This window comes from Gorilla gorilla, chromosome 3, assembly GCF_029281585.2.
Source record: "Gorilla gorilla gorilla isolate KB3781 chromosome 3, NHGRI_mGorGor1-v2.1_pri, whole genome shotgun sequence".
Taxonomy (NCBI): Eukaryota; Metazoa; Chordata; class Mammalia; order Primates; family Hominidae; genus Gorilla; species Gorilla gorilla.
In genome coordinates, this window is record NC_073227.2 from 137,721,317 (window position 1) to 137,741,382 (window position 20,066).

The 20,066-nt window shown below is 34.2% G+C and overlaps 1 long non-coding RNA gene across 1 annotated transcript in view; it reads right to left on the minus strand.

Annotated features, from left to right (window-relative positions):
- Positions 1–10,840: 10,840 nt before the first annotated feature.
- Positions 10,841–20,066, minus strand: part of LOC129532964 (uncharacterized) — a 46,432-nt gene continuing 37,206 nt past the window's right edge. The window contains exons 3-4 of the long non-coding RNA XR_008678947.1: positions 16,199–16,250; positions 10,841–11,037 (exon numbers count right to left, since the gene is read on the minus strand). This is a non-coding gene — a long non-coding RNA (uncharacterized lncRNA). The remainder of the gene's footprint in view (positions 11,038–16,198; positions 16,251–20,066) is intronic.

A 20,066-nucleotide genomic window follows, 5' to 3' on the forward strand; every position in this document is an offset into this window, starting at 1 on the left:
ATTGTAAGTTTGGAAACCTCTGAAAGATTAATAAAGAAGAGAGCAAAAACTCTGAATGTGAAGGATGAAAACAAGGATATCAACGCAGAGCTTTTGAAATCTAAAAAAGATTGTAATGAGTATATTATAAACAAACTTTAAAACAATACATTTGATCATATTTATAAATCATTTTAGTTTTATCAGTTTGTCTTAACATATTTTGAAGCTTTGTAAGTTGGTGCATATGCATTTAGTTATAGACAAATTTACTATTTTAACTGGAGAATTCAACACACTGTCTCTCTAAATAATTGTTAGAATAACATTCTACCTGATTTCAAGACTTACATGCAGACTAATCAAGATTGTTTGTATTGGCAGAGGATAAATAGCTACATTAATGGAAAATAATAATAATAATAAAACAGACACAAACCCACACAAATATGCCTAATTTTTGACAAAGTTACCAAAGCTACTGTGGAAGAGATAGTCCTTTTCAAAGCAATCGTTGAAAAGATAGCTTTTTCAACAACAGTGCTTAGACTTCCCAACCCCCCCAAAAAATTATCTGTCTCTTAAGTATATAAAAATTAATTTAAAATGGATAATCTGCTTAAATGTATGATGTAAAACTACAAAACTTTTCAGAAAAAAAGAGGATAAAATATTGCAGGACTTACGGCTAGGTGAAGAATTCCTAGACTTGAACACAAAAATATCATGATCTATAAAACTAAAAAAAATAGATTTTAATACAATAAAAAATGTTTCCTCTGAAAAACACTACAATATAGACAAAATAGGGACTGAGAAAAAAATATTTGCAAGACCCATATCTGACAAAGAACTAGTATAAAGTATTCTCAAAACTTGATTAAAGAAAGCAAAATTCAATGAGAACTTAGGCAAAGGATATGAAGACAAATTTCTTCAATGAAGGTCTACAGATTGCAAATAAAAACATAAAATGATGTTTAACATCATTAGTCATTATATAAAGTAAATTAAAAATAAAGAATAGAATGATCTTTCTAAATTAGAAAATGTTTTGAAAACAAAATTTTTTATTAAAGTATATTCAATAAATTTCAGTCTAAAGGAATAGAAATTTTAGACAATTCATAAGCAGCAATAATTATTTAAGGAGTCATTTCAAGTGAAGGAATGAGTAAGTCTAATGGCTTTTCGTTGAAATATTGATACTATTAAATAGTACATTTTGAAGTAAGTGACTCCTGAGTGCTTTGTGGACTCAATTTTTAAATGAGCTCAAAAGAAAGAATAAATTTCTCAGTGTCGCAATAATCCTTAATGGACAGTGGATTTTAGTAGATATGTATAAAACACACAGACACATATGAATATAACGTACGTGTACGCATAAGGCAGAATGTAAATTTTGGATGTTTTTGTATATATGTTTATTTGTCATTTGACCTTTTTTTCTTTAAAAAATAATTTCAACATTTAGATTCAGGAGGTACATGTGCAGATTTGTTACATGGGTATATTGTGTGATGCTGAGGTTTGGGGTACAACTGATTCTATCACCCAGGTAGTGAGCATTTTGCCCAATAGTTTATTTTTTAACACTTTCAGCCCTCTCTCCCCTGTATAGCAGTTCCCAGTTTCTCATGTTGTCCTATTGCTGTCCATAATACCCGATGTTTGTGAAGGATCAGATGGCCGTAGATGTGTGGCTTTATTTCAAGGTTCTTTATTATGTTTCATTAGTCTACATGTCTGTTTTTGTACCAGTACAATATTGTTTTGGTTGCTGTAGCCTTATAGTATAATTTGAAGTCTTTGTTCTTTTTGCTTAGGATTACTTTGGGTATTCAGGCTCTTTTTTGGTTTTATAACAATTCTATAATGCTTTTTTTCATTCTATGAAAAATTACATAGAAATTTCATTGAATCTGTAGATTCCTTTGGCATTACGGCCATTTTCACAATATTGATTCTTTCAATACATGGGCATGGAATGTTTGTCTTTTTGTTTGTGCCATCTGTGATTTCTTTCATCAGTGTTTTGAAATTCTCCTCGTAGAAACCTTTCACCTTCTTGGTAATGGATGTATTCCTAGGTATTTCATTATTTTTGTAGCTATTGTTACTGGAATTGCATTCTTGATTTGGCCCTCAGCTTCAATATTATTGATGTATAGAAATACTACTGATTTTTGCTGGCTGGGCATGGTGGCATGTGCCTGTAGTCCGAGCTACTCAGGAGGCTGAGACAGGAGAACTGCTTGAGCCCAGGAGGCGGAGGTTGCAGTGAGGTGCCACTGCACTCCAGACTGGGTGACAGAGCGAGTCTCTAAAAAAAAACAAAATAAACAAAAAAACAAAAAAAAAACTATTGATTTTTGCACATTTATTTTGTATCCTGAAATTTTACTTAAGTTGTTACTCAGCTCTAGAAACTTTTTCACATAGTCTTTAGGGTTTTCTAGATATAAAATCATACTATCAGTGAAGAGAGATGGTTTGGCTTGTTTTCCTATTTGGATGCCTTGTTATTTCTTTGTCTTGCCTGATTGCTCTGGCTAGGATTTCCAGTAATATGTTTAATAGGAATGGTGAAAGTATGCATCCTCGTCTTGTTCCAGTTGTCAAGGAGAATATTTCCAGCTTTTGCCCATTCAATACAATGTTAGCTTTGGGTTTGTCATAGATGGCTCTTATTATTTGATGCATGTTCCTTTGATGCCTAGTCTGTCGAGGGTTTTTATCATAAAGCCATGTTGGACTTCATAGAAAGCCTTTTCTGTCTCTATTGAGGAGATCATATGGTTTTTGCCTTTTTTTCTGTTTATGTGGTGAATCACATTTATTGATTTATGTATGTTAAACCAGGCTTGCACCCCAAGGATAATGCCTAGTTGATTTTTTTCATCCTTTCAAAGGACCAGCTTTGGATTTTGTTGATTGTATGGATTTTGGGGTCTCGATATCATTCAGTTCTGCCCTGATTTTAGTAACCTCTTCTGCTGGCTTTGTGGTCGGTTTGTTCTTGTTTTTCTAGTTCCTCTGGTGTAATGTTACATAGTGAACTTGAGATCTTTCTAACCTTTTGAGGTAGGCAACTAGTGCTATAAACTAATACTGCCTTTGTTGCATCACAGAGACTTTGTTAAGTTATATCTCTGTTTTTATTTATTTCAAGTAATTTTTTTGTTTCTACTTTGGTTTTGTTGTTTATCTAAAAGACATTCAAGAGCACCTTGTTTAATTTCCATGTAATTGTGTGGTTTTGCGAGATCTTTTTATTGATTTCTACTTTTATTCCATTGTGTCTGAGTGTATGTTAGATATAATTTCAATTTATTTGAATTATTGAGATTTGCTTTATAGCCGAGCATTTGGTTGATCTTGTAGTATGTTCATTGTACAGGTGAGGAGTAATATATATTCTGTGGTTGATTGGTGAAGCATTCTTTAGATGTCTATTAGGTCTAATTGGTGAATTGTCTAACTGAAGCCCAGAATATTTTTGTGAGTTTTCTGCCTCAATAATCTGTCTGACACTCTTAGTGGGTGTTGAAGTCCCCAACTATTATTGTGTTGCTCTCTGTGTCTTTTATAAGTCTAGATGTACTTGTTTTATGAATTGAGGTGCTCCAGTTTTGGGTGTGTATGTATTTAGCGCAGTTAAGTCTTCTGGTTGAATTGAACCCTTTATCATTACATGTTACCTTTCTTTATCATTTTTTACTCTTTTTGGTTTAAAGTCTGTTTTAACTGATATAATAATAGTGATCCTTAAGTTTTTGTTGTTGTTTTGTTTTCCGTTTGCGTGACAGATCTTTCCGCAACTCTTTATTTTTAGCCTGTAGGTATTGTTACATGTGTGATGGGTTTTGTGAAGATAGCAGAGGTTAGGTCTTGCTTTTTTATCCAACTTGGCACTGTGCGTCTTTTAAGTGGGACATTTAGGTCATTGACATTTAGGGTTAATATTGCTGTGTGAGGTTTTGATCCTATCATGAAGTTTTTAGCTGGCTGCTATGTAGTTCTGTTGTGTGATTGTTTTGTAGTTTCTTTTGTGTAGTGGCTTTATAGTCTGTGGGCTATGTAATTAAGTGGGTTTTTGTGGTAGCAAGTATTATTCTTTCATTTCCCTGTTTAGAAATCCTTTAAGAATCTCTTGTAAGGTTGGTTCAGTGGTAAAAATTTCCCTTCGTGCTTGCTTGTCTGGAAAATATTTTATTACTCCTTTGGTTATAAAACTTTGTTTGTTGGGATATAAAATTCTTTATTGGAATTTATTTTCTTTAAAAATGCTGAAAATAGGCTCCCAGTCTCTCTTGGTTTGTAAGGTTTATGCTGAGAAATCCACTGTTAACCTGATGGGTTTCCCTTTGTACATGATTTTTTTCTAGCCACCTGTAAGATTTTTTTCTTTAGCCTTGACCTTGGACAGTCTGGAGACTATGCCATGGTGCTGTTCATTTGCATAGCATCTCACAGGTCATTCTCTTGATTTCTTGCCTCTGGATGTGTACCCCTCTGGCAAGATTAGAGTACTTTCCTTAAATTATTATCTCAAATAAATTTTCCAGAATAAAATGTTTTCCAAATAGGATTTCCAAATACAATGTTTTCATTTTCTTCTTCTATCTCAGTAATGTTAATAATTCATAGGTCTGATCAGTTTACATAATACCATATTGCTAGTAGACTTTGTTCTTTCTTTAAAATTAGTTTTTCTTTATTTTTTTAGAGACTGAGTTAGTTCAAAAGACTGGTTATCAAGCTCTGAAATTTTTTCTTCTGCTTCATCTAGCTTATTGATAAAGCATTAAATTACATATTGAAGTTTCTTAACGGAGTATTTCAATTCCAGAATGTCTGATTGATTTCTTTCTCAGATGTTTATCTCCTCATTTATTTCCTGGATTATTCAGAAGTTGTTTTGTATTGATGTTCAGCTTTGTCTTGGATCTCATTGAGCTTCCTTGCAGTCCATGCCTTGAATTCCATTACTGTTTGTTTGTTTCTCTTTTGAGACGTGGTCTCACTCTGGTTGCTGGAATGCTGTGGTGCAGTCTCCGCTCACTGTAGCCTTCCTTGACCTCATGGGTTCAGGTGATTCTCCCACCTCAGCCTCCTGAGTAGCTGGGACCACAGGTGCACACCCTTGCACCCAGCTAATTTTTTGTATTTTTAGTAGAGATAAGGTTTTGCCATGTTGCCCAGGTTGGTCTGGAAGTCCTGCACTCAACCTATCTGCCTACCTCAATCTTCCAAATTGCTGTAATTTGAATGTTTTATCTGTCGTTTCTGAGTACCCATTTTGGTTAGGAATTATTGCTGGAGTGCTAGTGTAATCCTTTGGAAAAATCTATTCAGATTGTTCATGATGCCAGAATTCTTGCACTGATTCCTTCTTATCTGGATATGCTGGCATGTCTAATTTTTTGTAATTGTTTTTGTGCTAGTAGCATTTTTTGTTTCTCTTTCTTTTCCAATGCTATTTTTTTTTCTACTTTCCCATTCACTGTCTACCCTCCCCTATAAGATGTGACTGTAGAGAATGTTAAGTAGGGTCTCTTGGCTTTGCTTCTATAGTCCGTTGTGCTTCTGTCAGCAGGTGTCATATTGGGCTGTGCAGTTTGGTGTACAAGCCAGTAGATGATACTTATGGATAAGAACCAGCTATGGTTAGCAAGGCTGGGTATATACTTAACCCTTGTTCACTGGGATAAACTTTTTATAGCTCAGACAATGTGCTAATCTCTGGAGTGCACAGAGGTCTGAGCTCACTGTTTAGCCCTGGTAGGGGAGGGGCAAGATGGCCAAAGCCAGACTAGGCAGACCCACCTACAGGTCCCCCAATTGCAGGCACAAGAACTACCACTGAGTAAAAATCCAGTGGGCAGCCACCGAGTGCCCAGAGGTGTGCCTAGGCATGGAGCTGGTAAAACTCCTTGGCCTCAAGTTCTCTGCACGAGGAGGAGCATGGCCTGAACTCCTAATTCAGGAGAGTGGGTTCTTCAAATACCTGGACATGGAATATAGAGAAGTCAGCTGTATCACAATCTCTGCACAGAATTAGTAGGGGCAGATTAAGGTGTTGGACTGGCAAGCAGGTGCTCTAAATGCCTGGAGACATACTTGCTGTGGAACAGAGGGGTCCCATTGCATCATGATCTCTATGCAGGAACAGAGGGGTTACCAATCTGGGTGAGCAGGTCCTCCAAATACCTGGAGATCTGCCTGTGTATGGGGCAGAAAGGGACTGGCTGCACTATGGTTACTTAAAAGGAAGGGTGAGTGACTCAGGCTGCTGGACCAGGTGAGCAGGTGCTTGTTTTTGCTACATAAATTTAAATGTTTATTCTCCTGCTTAACTTCCAGAAAAAAAATAAGATGTTAATATTGATTTCCTCATTCCAGTGAGGAAAGGAGAACTAGGTCATTTGTGTTTGAGTGCCTTAGTTATTTTCGGATGTGTGTTTGAATTTGATTGCTTCTGATAGTAAAAGTCAAGGAATTAGACTTTTAGAGAATAAGAAGGCATACAGTAAGAGGCAGAAAAAGCTGAGAGGTACTAATGTCTACTATGTAAAGATCACTAGGAACACACCTGTAGTTCAAACAGTTGCAGCAAGGGTGTTCACATATCACAAGGAACCACGAGCCATTTCAGTAAGACAGTGTTAGGAGAGATATATAATAGGATTTGTGTTTGTGCTGGGTGATTCGGGAAAGACTCCAAGAAGCTGGGGTTTCCTTTGGATAGGATGATGTTAGAAAATTGAGGTAACTCTATTATTGAGTATCATGATAATTATTATGTAGGAGACATGCAAAACAAAATAGGGCTAATATAATTGATAAAGAAGCATCATTCACTCAGGATGGCCAAGAGAGGTGGATATTAGGTCATTTTTAAAACTTGCATAGGTTTCTTGGTTTTGTATGAGCTCAGACATGATTACAAAATGATTTTGTGTTTGTTCTGCTTCAACACATTTAAAGAGTGACATTGACTGATGGTGATTCCTGCAGTTATAGATGTTAAGAAGGGAACATCACAGACTTTTTGTTAGTACCAGGCTGGGTACCAGCTGACAGCTGTCAAGGGTGCCTTTTTTTTCACCTGCCTGAAGTTGCTAGAAGTAATGATGGGCTTCTTGTCACAACTAGAGAAATATTCTCATGCTGAAGAGGGGGAAAAAAAAGCCTGTAGATTTTTAATGCACATTGAATGAGATGGCAGCTATTAATACATGAACCAATGGAAGGGTGGGGATAATAAATACCGACCCACGTAACTTCCCCAAAGATCCTCAAGTTAAAACTGGAGATAGTAGAATTGGATATTGTGTAGGGGGCTGAAGGACAGTAACAAAAGTCATCACAGCAGTGAAGTGTATAAACAAATGGGAAATCACCAATGACTTTGAGCTGCCTCCTTCACTTCATTAACATAAGTATAATTTTAAGCCCCAGGAACCTTGGCAGAAACCTTGACAACCAACCGTTGGATGGCTGAGGTGGATTCCTTATGAATTATTTTGTTAGAATCTCTTATATCTCTAGGAGTGGAAGAGATTTGGAAACATAGATTAACTGGTTTCCCAAACAGAAATTATATAACAAAATATTAAAATGTAATTTTGTTTTCCTAAGTTTCAAATTGTGGGTTGAAAGTCCAACCAGATTATTTCACAAGGTGTATATTGGATTATTGACTAAAAATAATTGTAAATAACTTTGGATATATTATTCTATATACAAGTTGTATATCCATTTATAGTTTAAATAATTGATCGCATTATGTCATGAAGTAATTTTGAAAAAGTCACTACAAGTTCATGTGTCTTCATTATGACATATCTAAAATAAGATGCATGGACTAATATGCCTTCCAAGTGTGTATGCTTTTGTATAAATATATAGAAATTGGCATGCATATTTTATTTCAAATGTTCGTGCATATTTGGAAGAGACACAAGAGACCAAAAATCAGTTCCTCAAAATGTTAAGTTATATTTTGAGTATGTCTAGAGGAAGCAAAATAATTTTTCCACCCATAAACAGTGTTAAAATATTGTTGGCCAACATTCCATAAATAACCCAATGTCTTTTTTTCCCAGTTACAGCTTTATACTTCTTTCCACATTAGATTTATCCTCATTATTTAGATTCAAGACTATTGCAAGATGGGTCAGCAAAATGATTGGGAAAGTGCGTCACAAGCCTTAGCAGTGAACCTGAGTTATATGCTCACTGATAGTGAGCCATGTCTTTCATACACTGCATCTGTATGAATTTACAGTGCCATTGCACTAACACATTCTATTTTATCTTCTAAATCTACTTGTGCTATCGAAACAAAATGCAACTAAATGTGTGGCTGAGTTTAGCTACTTATAATAATAAAGGTGTTATAAAGAAATTGGAGGGTAGAAAGTGTAGGAGGAAAAAGCTGAGAGATATTAGTGGCCATTGTCTAAAGACCACTAGGAACAACAATGTAGTTTTTAAAGTTGCAATAAGACTGGGCGCGGTGGCTCATGCTTATAATCCTAGCACTTTGGGAGGCCTAGTCAGCTGGATAGCTTGAGCTCAGGAGTTCAAGACCAACCTGGACAACATGGTGAAATCCCGTCGCTACAAAAAATACAAATAAAATTAGCCGGGTGTGATAATGTGCACCTGAGTCCCAGCACACCAAACCTGGGTGACAAAGTGAGATCCTGTCTCAAAAATAAATAAATAAAATGAAAAGTTGCAACAGGGGTGATCACACACCATGGGGGACATGAGCCATACCAATAAGAGGACAATATTGCAGCCTTTCATTATTGCAAACTGCCAGCATCTGTGGAAATTCATTTTTTAGATTTGTCATTCCAGTGTTGGCTTACATTCTTTTGTGGCTGACTGTATTTGATTGATTTTTTTTTATTTGTACACAAATGAATTTTGGATACAATGTAAACACTCAAAGAAATGCTATTTTTAGATCAAAGAAAGGAATGAGAACAGTGGGATTATCTACTCATGTTATCTGTAGAGATTTCTTTTAATTCTGTAATATCAGCGGGAATATCCATGACATCATCCACATGCCTCTACCCACCTCACAAAATATAATCCCCTCTGCCATTATTTCCTTCAGACCATCTGACAAAGTAATTTCTCTGTGTTTCTATATTACATGTGGCATGTATGGTAGACATTAGTACAATTTAACAATATTTTCCGATCTCCTTCTTCCAGACACATAGAATTTTGGCATGCCTTACCTTCTTGATGTTATCTCCGAAGTTGTCTTATTAATGACACGTGTGCCCTTATAGGTAGATACATTTAATGTCTGGTGCTCTACTCTCTAGCCATTCATTCTCTGCTTTGATGATTGTGGAAAATATACTGTGATAAGAAGATGCCATCACACTCAGTGTTCCAACATGCTTGGGAGACTGAGTCTACATATGGATAGAAATTGCCCAAGTATTGACTGAATAAACAGTAGACTTAGAGTTAGGTATACATTTATTGCATTGAGCCATGGAAACTTGGAGATTGCTTCATATCACAGCATAAATCAGCCTGCTGTGAATGTATATTCTGCAAACAAAACAGTTTTTTAGGTTAACATTAAATCTAACATTAAGTTACAGTATTTTAAAAATCATTGCTGCACTAATGCTTTTAAAAAGATAATTAGTGAATTAATTAAATGCTCAGCAATGAAAGAGATGATTGGGAATATGTTACCTATATACAATGATTTTAAAAATAATGGAACTTAAGTTTCCATTATCATTCATTGATTTTATAATGTACATTTTTCACAATGTGGGTACAAAGAAGCTTTGGTCTATACATAGTGATACAGATTACTATAATAGTAATCATAAAATCATAACGATTTTAGTAGAATGAAAAAAACGAATGTAAATAAAATTTTTAAAGCAATTTACTATTTTTACCTAGGCTTATTTAAAGAGTTTTGTATAGAATGAGTAATCTTATCTTATTCTATTTCTAGCATATTTTCCTTAATTTTAAAGATAACTATTTAGGACACTTACCTGAATCTAGAGGTTAGTAGAAATATTTTTTAAATTAATTTGCTTTATCTCTTTTCTGGTTGAAATTAATACGCGGGACTGTCTGTGAAGAAGACTGCATTTCAGCAATTGTAATGTCACTCTATTAGGCAAATAGTATAGTGCATAGTAACTATACCAGGATTCTATCATATTGGCCATGGTATCTTGAGACATTCTCTCCTAAGTTTCTAGAGGTATGGCTGTTTCCTTCCTTTACTTGAATAATATCAGTTCTTCAGGATTCAAAGTTAATTGCTATTCTTGCTTTTATTCTTATATTTCAGGCAACGTTTAATTGTCCAGGGATTGATAGTGTTTCAAATTGAGAAGGCACATAGCTTAAGAATATATTCATGAAAATGTTTGCTGACTGTCACCCAAGAGGCTTCACTCAGTGAAATTCTTCATTGAATTTTCTACTCTAGGCTAGCTCTGAGCCTAGCAGTCTTGAAAACTTGACGGATTCAGGACACATAGAGTGAATCCATGTGTAAGTTATTCAGCCAATATATCTCATGAGACTAATTTGGAACTCATCTTCCTGCTAATTTTGACAGGTAACATTGTAAGTGTTGACTTTAATACTTTATGTGTTCTTATTAATGTGTTGTTACACTACCAAACATAATAGTCGTGTAAACTAAATTACTTCAATCTGCAATATTAAAATACCTTTTTCCTTCATTCAGGTAGACCTAGGAGCAAAAACAAAATCATAAAGTTTCTTGCTGATTGCTAAGTATCAGCCAAAAGTTAGAGAAAGCTCAAACTAACAGGGCCTTAGGTAAAATAGGAATTTCTTTCTGTCTCTTGTTAAAATAAGGCAGGAGCTACAGGACTGGAATGGTGTTTCACGGTTTCAGGACACAGACTTCTTTTACTCTGTTGTTGTGCAGTGGTGTCCTCATTTCCAAAATGTGCTCCTGGTTCAGAATTGCTATTTCACCTCCAGCAACCATACCCACATTCCAACCAACTAGAAGAGAGAAAGAAAAGAGGCTGGGCATGATCATTATCTTTAACAATTTTTCTGGAAGTTGCACACACAATTTTTTTTTTTTTTTTGAGAGACAGAGTCTCACTCTGTTGCCCAGGCTGGAGTGCAATGGTGCGATCTCTGCTCACTGCAACCTCCACCTCCTGGGTTCCCCACCCCCCAAGTAGCTGGGATTACAGGTGCCCACCACCACACCCAGCTAATTTTTGTAATTTTAGTAGAGAAGGAGTTTCAGCATGTTGGCCAGGCTGGTTTCAAACTCCTGACCTCAAATAATCCACCCACCTCGGCCTCCCAAAGTGCTGGGATTACAGGCATGAGCCACTGTGCCGGGCCACATATTTTTAATTTATACGCTATTGGCCAGAAGTTAATCACACGACCGTTTCTACCTGCCAGGACGCTAGAAAATAAAAACTACAGTCTGAAAAGCCATGTGTTCAGCTACATTTTAAGAAGACAAGGGCTTTTAGGGGACAATAAGTATGGTTTTGAAACAAGAATTTTATCATTTAAACTGCAGTCATATATAGTCTAATATGTGGAATGAGGATCACTTGACAGTTAGATTGAGCTACACTGAAACCTTGGTCAAGATGGCATGTATCCTACCAATTGCTCAGATTGGCGCTGCTGACATGAAGTTCTATTCGAAGCTTCCATGGGTAACCAAGCTCCCTTTGGACCACCAGATTTTAACTGTACACCTGTTTTTGTTGATGTCGTTTTGTTTTGTTTGCTGTTGTTTTGGTGGCTGTGAGCTTGAATTCCATTATTGGAAAGGGGAGAAACAATATTGAGTCTTTCCAAAAAAACAAAACAAAATTTACCTTCTTATATGCAATTTCCTATATTGTAGAAAAAAGAATGTTAGAACTATATGTAAATTTTATAGTTTTTTAATTTTAAATGTTTGACTTTTATGTATACTTTTCTATTTTTTTTTGTTTTCTATACTTTCCTATTTTATAGTAATAAAGAATTAACACTCCTCTAGCTAATAGGATTTTTACTCCATCCAGGTAAATTAATACTTTTAGGCATTTTATGCTCACCTTTTCATTTTTTATTTTATTTTTTTTCCTCTCTTTTTTTCCTTAGGCACACATTTATCTTTCTCCCCAGTTGTACAGGTAAGTCAGATTTAGAGAAGAAAAATCATATATATATACAAATTGTGTGTGTGTGTATACACACACACACACAAATATATATGTATTTTACCTAACATTTGTATTTTACCTAATATTTGGCAATCTTAGAAATATTTAAGACATTTAATCTTTGAAAATATGAAGAAATATACTTCAATTGTTTCTTTTTCTAGTACCTTTATACCAACAATAACAAATACATAGTTGCACACATAATTTTGTAATTTTAAAGTTGATTTTGTCACTGTGAAGTCCCTTGTGTGTGGATGTATGTGTATGTGTATGTAAAAATAATTTTCTAAACACACAATTGCTAAATTATGTATCACTTATCAAGCAGCAAAACAACTGAAATATAGGTGGAAATAGAAAAGTATATAAAAGTCAAATATTTAAAATAAAAACTATAAAATTTATATAGAATTTCTAACAGAAGAATGATGCCACAATTAGAAAAATTCTAAAAATTATTGTTATCATTTTTTTTATTTTTGAGACAGAGTCTCGCTCTGTCACCCAGGCTAGAGTGCAATGACATGATGTCAGCTCACTGCAACTTCTGCTTCCCGAGTTCAAGCGATTCTCCTTCCTCAGCCTCCCGAGTAGCTGGGATTACAGACATGTGCCACCATGCGCGACTAATTTTTGTATTTTTATATTTTTAGTAGTGACGGGGTTTCACCATGTCATCCACGCTGGTCTCAAACTTCTGACCTCGTGATCCACCCGCCTCAGCCTCCAGAAGTGCTGGGATTGTAGGCGTGAGCCACTGCATTTATTGATTTCTTGAAGTAAGTTTGCTGAAGTTGCAAACTTGGGGTTAAGCATTCAGTATTAGAGACGACAAGTTGCTGAATCAGAGAGACCTTCATGTTTGCTCTGCCATTTAAATATGAGCTCAAGTAATTACTTTAATGACTACATTAATTTTGTAGAAAAGAAAATATATGTTGATTTATTATAAGAATTAAGGGAGATGATATATAAAAAGCCCTCTGCAACAGATCTAAGCAATAGAAGGAAGAATCCTTTCTTCAAGGTCAACTTGATTATTGTTATTTTGGAGTAAAACTTACAGACCTGTCTTAAGGTTATAGATGAAAATAAATGGAAATGTATTCTATTGGAATATTTAAAGCCTTGTATTTGTTTGAAAAATTGTGTTTTTTTGCATGTTATATTTTATACTATAGATAAATAAGTAGCAGGGTTGTTGCCATTATTATTATTGTCGTGGTTTGCATAATTTTGCAATACCTAGCATTGCATTACAGAAAACATTCGCCTTGGCATTGAGGTACATAATAAATGAGCGAGATGTGATTTCTTCATGTAAAATGCCTGTCCTCAAAAGACAAATGTAAACTGGTAAATGATCAGTTGTAATATAATATAATAAGTGCTATGGTCAAAAGAATCAGAAAAAAAAAAGTTAGAAGTGAGTTAACATTGGAGATAGGGCTTCATTTTGAATGGTCGAGAACGTGAGGAAGCAGTTTTAGGCAGAAAGAACAATCTATGCAAAAGCACAGTGAAATGAAAATAAGACAAGTAGATATTTTAAGTGACTGCAATATAGTAACAAACCATAAGGAAGACACTCATGAAGATCATACTGGAGATAAATACTGAGATCAGATTATAAAGGGTCTCGTATGTTTTTAAAGTAATTTATACTTTTTTATTTGGGCAATGTTTATGGTGTCATGCATAAACATTGAAGAAACTTTCTTAATTGTTTACTTTTCAAAAAAATTACTCTGGCATTACCATAGAATAGGGATTTTAATAATGGAAGACATTTAAAAAGAGAGACAATAACTCAATAAATTGGAACAGTAGTTAACGGTAGTGTCAAACAGGATTGTTAAGAAATTTAGAACTAGGTTCCCAGAACATGGAAAATGAAGAGATAAACATCCACATATTCTCTTTCAAATTCAGTCTATGTAATGCTCAATTAAGTAGCTAAGAAAATTTCACCAAATGTAATGCTAAAATTGTGAATATTTTTTAAAAGATTTCTTAATCGGGAAGAAAGACAAGTAAAATTGTGAAAATACTACTTCTTCTAAAGATATTAAATTTGTTGAATACAGAAAGCAATATAATTACAAAATAAAGTGTATTTCTTTGCCAGCAATTGCAAAAATGCATGAAAAACAATGCAAAGAATTTGACGGCGTTAGAATAAATTACAGTAAGAAAGATTTGCTAAGCAGTTGCGGTATGTTCAGATATTCCTAGAATATCTGTTTATGGCATTTTCTCAATTCATTTTCAATAACAAAATACTTTAAGAATTTTTTTGATCTATTAGAAGAATGAGGTACCAGAGAAAAAATACAAAGACTTTTTAAAACAAAAATTAATGCTTGGGTGGAAACTATGTACAGATATTATTGATGAAGTGGTTACTTTAGCTTGAAAAAAATTAAGATGTTAGAGAATGTGATCATAATGAATACTAAAGCACTATCTGTGATTTAATTTTCAATGAATTATTCATAACATAGTTAATAAAGAAAAGTGCACAAAGTGCTGAAAGGACATCATTGCAGAGTATACAAAAGCTCGAGCAAGCCTAAATACAAATTTCGCATTTTACGAAAAGGCGTAAGTCCTGAATAGGTTGGGATCTATTTCTTTTAAAATTACCTGCTTTATGATATATTTCTGACAAACTTTTTCATCCAAGAAATAGATGTCAGAAATATATCATAAAGCAGATAATTTTTTAAAAATGCATATATTTTTTCTTTAAGGTAAAAGCAACTACTTTTCAAGAGAATTTTTGTGTCAAGGAGAGAGCATTTTGAAAAAAGAAAAAGATTGTAAATATTTTCATCAGTTGGAAGACACTTCAGTAAGGCATATTGTCTCCGCCTGCATAAAGGCTGTACCACATTAGTCTTAATACATTTAGTTTTAAGTAAACATGCAAGAAATATGCAGGGATATTTTGGTATTGTTTCCAGTCATTTGTGCCCAATGAGAATGCAATATGTGAGGTCAGAGTCTCTATTACAGGAAAGGAGGGAAGATAAGCAATAACCAAAACAAACCCAAAATACACTGAAGTTAAACTTCATGAAAACCAAGGTAGGCACTTCACTTCTGTCAGGTGGTGTCAGGAGCATGTGAGTATCTTTGGGGTCAGTTGTGGAGCCAGGGAAGCTTGCCCTTTAAATCATGAGTGTTCTGATTTGGTGGCCATTGTTACACACATATGTTTTTAATCTTATACCTAAAGGAACCAGTATTAATCTCTTTTAATTATTTGCAATTCCCTGGAATCACACACTGATTTTGATATCAAAGATAATATGAATATATTACTTACAAAAATCTCACAATGGAAAACCATTAAAATGATAAATATTCCAGTTTCTTTTGAATTTTTTTGTGTAAAATTTTTTTTTGGAATTACATACATTTGCTAAAATTATTAAAATGTACTCATTTTGATTTGTTCTTGCTATGGCCTGAATATTTGTCCCCTGCCCCCCTTATTCATATGTTGAAATCTCAACCTCTAAGGTGATGATGATATTAGGAGGTTGAGGTCTTTAGGAGGTGATTAGATCATGAGAATGAAGCCCTATGAATAGGACTAGTGACCTTATAAAAGGGAACCCAGAGAACTACTTTGTTATTTTATCATGTGAGAACACAGTGAGAAGGCTCTGTCTTTAAACCAGGAAGCAGATGCCATAGTTTGTGTCGCCCAAGAGTTTGCATGTTGGAGACCTGGAGACCTGGCTACTCAATGCAGCAGTGTTGGGATGTGGAATCTGGTGGAAGGTGTGTGGATTGTGGGGGCAAAATGTTTATGAATGAATTAATCCAAGTCTCAAGGGACTGGGTTAGTTCTCGCAAGAGTGGGTTGTTATAAAATAAATTAGGCTTCCTCAGCTTCCTTTTGTAATTGCCTTCTCACAATGTGAATATCTTCTCATGCTATGATGTAGTAAGAAGGCCCTCACCAGATGCCAAGCAGATGTAGCCTCCTGACCTTGGACTCTCCAGCCTCCAGAACTGTAAGAAATAAATATATTTTCTTTATAAATTACCCAGTTTATGGTAGTCTCTTATAGCAACAAAAGTAGACTAAGAAAGAGGACCCTCACCAGACACCAAATCTGCAAACACCTTCATCTTGGACTTCCCAGCCTCTGGAACTAGAAAGAATACATTTATTTTAGTTTTTTTAATTTTTCTATTTCCATAGATTATTGGGGAACGGGTGGTGTTTGCTTACATGAGTAAGTTCTATAGTGGTGATTTGTGAGATTTTGGTGCACTCATCACCTCAGCAGTGTACACTGCACTCAAGCCACATAGTTTATGGTATTTTGCTGGGGCAGTTTGAACAGAAGTAACAGTTCTTAAAGAACAATGGATTTGCATCAGGGAAGAGAGTAATTTTTGAGCTTAGTTTCAAAAATTTCTCAATACAATTTTGCATAGTTGATAAATATGACTTAAAGAAAGTGTCATTAATTAGTATAATGAAGCCAATCAGGTACTCCATTAGAATCAATATATTTTGATATCTTTCTCATCTATGACAGTCATTAAAACCAAGTAATGATGTGAAATGAATGTAGATTTAGATATTAGGATCACAGTATCATATGAAATAAAACCAGAATTTTCAGATAGAACTAAACATATTCAATTATATTGACCTTTGACACTATATAAAATAAGGTAAAATGCATTGAAGATTATTGTTTTTATCTACTTTTTGACTTTATTTATATTTGTTCCACGGTATCATTGTAGATATCCACAGTGGTACAAAACTAGAGATTTTATACATATATGAATATTTCATGTGTAAAAGATAATAATATAGCTCTATGAGCCAAAATATGTGGAGATGATTATTAGAAAATTGGGCCAAATGTTGAAATTGACCGATGGGTTAATCAGAGTAATCAGTAGGTTTTTCCCACAGTAAAATATAAATAAATAATGTTATGATAGATAGTTACTAATGACTGAGCTGTGGGGCTGAATTTTAGACTTTAGGTTTCTCAGATGGCGTGATATGCAGTAATATGTATCTCAATTATAACCATAAGATATTTAGCTTTATGATGCCATTCACTAAAATGTAAAATATTGGAAGTGAGTCAGATGGAGAAATGTTGAATATTTTTGAAAAGTATAATGTATTTATAAATGTAGTCACTTCTGCTTTAATGTGATATATGCATTCCTAAAAGTCACAACACTGTAAAAAACACAATTTACAAAATGCATATGGGGAAAATGTGGTTAAGAGGACATACACTCCAAATTTCATTAAGGACACATTAAAAATCTGATAGAAAATAATAGCATTTATACATATCATATTGTTAAGAAATACATAAATATCACAGTAAATATGGAACTTTATCTTGAAAAACACCTGAAGTCTGCTTGTAGAAGTGGGCACTGGGAGAATTGCAGGTGGACATGTGTGACTTACTGTGGATGGGTTGGAAGAGAGTTTACCTATAATCAGACGGAAATTATCATATGGATTTGGAACGGGGTAGCTCTCACATGGTGAACTGAGGTTATATGGTAGATGTTTGAGGGTTTGTGTGAGTGTAAGTATACGTACACTTGTGCACACACACACACATACACAGATACTGGCTCAAAAATACATTTTTTATAGGCTGGTTTCTTTTTTGTCTCATTTACCCTACTGACCTAACAGTATTTTTTTCCCAAATATACACTTGAATATTTGTTTTGGGGACAATGTCTGTGAATCCAAAAATAAGAAAGTAATGATTAAATGGTTATAATTATTTTTGATTTTAGATTATTTTTATAATATTACCAACAATTATACCAACAATTATTTATCTATAGATTCATTTGTCATATTTTCAACATTAGTCAGGTTGGCTTTTAAGCCTTCTTAACATACCATATTCATGGTGATCTCTTATTTCCTTACTTGTTTTACATACATATGAAATCACTCCATTTGCTTTAGGTCATACCTCAAGTCCTGTCTTTCACAAAATCTTTGTAAATTTTAGCGCACTTCTAAACTTTATTATATCAATAATTCAATTTTAATTTCTCTAACATAGCTATACTTCTCTCTCCAACATTTGAGATTAGAGGCTATACTCTCATATTCATTCAAATGTGAAACTCATATTATTGTTTAATAGGACTTTCTTGATAGAGTAAGACTAATGTTTCATAATCTGTAGATAAACACAATATGTTATGATAAGTGCTATAACTGACTCTAAATAGAACTCACTGACAGCACAGAGAAAGGTAAAAATCAAATCTTCTTAGAGAGTGAGATTAGAAGTACACAAAAGTGAACATTGAGTTCAATTAAAAAGAGAGCAGGTGGAGCGTTCCAGGCAAATAAATGGAAAGAGATATTCCATGAAGAAAATTGATACAAAAGGATACACAGTCATGAAACAGTACCGACATTTTTGCAAAACAGGAAATGCCTTAGGGTGAAAGAAATAATATGTTTGCCAAAGAGTAGTTTGGACAGTTGTGACTAGAGAGAGAGGTTATGGCCAAATTGTGACCTTTAATGCTATATGGTAAGGAGTTTAGAATCAGCCTTTTGCCTAAAAAGACCGGTGGAAGTCAATAATTAGTATTTTCCAATTTTATTTTCATCTTATAAGTATAAATGCAAATAATATTTATCACTCAAATCATATTGTTAGTATTCCTCACCCTGCTTCACCATACAAAGTCCATGAATGCTTATGCTCATCTTTTATATTTAATTCTAGAGTTTAAGGCTTTCCCTTTATATAGTTATCTCTGACACAACTTTAAAAATAACAGAAGCTCTCTTCACAAAAATCTGTGAAAGCACAAAAAAGTATAAAAATAAAACTGGCGTAAATTTTTGTTAAGGAAAATAAAGCTAACACCACTAACTATATTTGTAGAGATTCACATTACACACATTTAAAAAAAAACTTTCTTTTAAGTCACTATTAAAAATATTTATAAAAAGAAGACTTTAAATCGAAGTAGTATTTTTTAGTAACTGATATTTCAATGAGTAAAACATACTTAATTAGAGCTATTTGCAGAATGATGTGTTGAACACAACATGAAATGTGCTCTGTAGTTTTCAGAAGGCAACAGTAAAGATACAAACCTGCCAGACATGAAATGATACTGGAATAACAAATGAGCGTAGACAGATGATTAAGTGTGTTATCACTTGCAAGTCCAAGGAAAATGAGTGTTGTTAGCTAAAATATTAAATGTTTTAAAAAGATGTCATCCCTGTCAAGTAGATATTTATTTATTCAACAAAAATTTTTTGAGTACCTACTATGTAACAGGTCCTTTTCAAGGCACTCACGTAGGATTCTAGTGTGGAGACAATTAGTAAACAAGTAAACAAACAATATGATTTGAGAAAGTAAAAAAGGCTTTAAGGAAAATATAAAAGTGTGAGTGAGCATAGCAGTCTGAACTGAGGGCAACTTTTCCTAGGCTATTAAGGACAGCTGTCTCTGAAGAAGTGATAGGCAAAGGAGCTAGACCATAGGGAGTATGGTATTCCATGCAGTGCAGATGTAAGATCATAACATCTCAGAGGAGATTAACTTTGGTCTATAATCAATCATTTGACTAGTCTTTGTCCTCTATTATTACGAGTAAGCCTCTAAAATCTTTAGAATTTACTTTCTTGTGATAGGAAGGTCTTTGTTATTTGTTGTGGGTCCCAGAGTTTATGTTCATAAAATGACTCAGGTGGAAGCTTGCCATTCCAGAAAAACCAGCCATGTAATATCACCTGGGGTTTGGTCCAGGTGATATCAGACCAATGTCCAGGAGGAG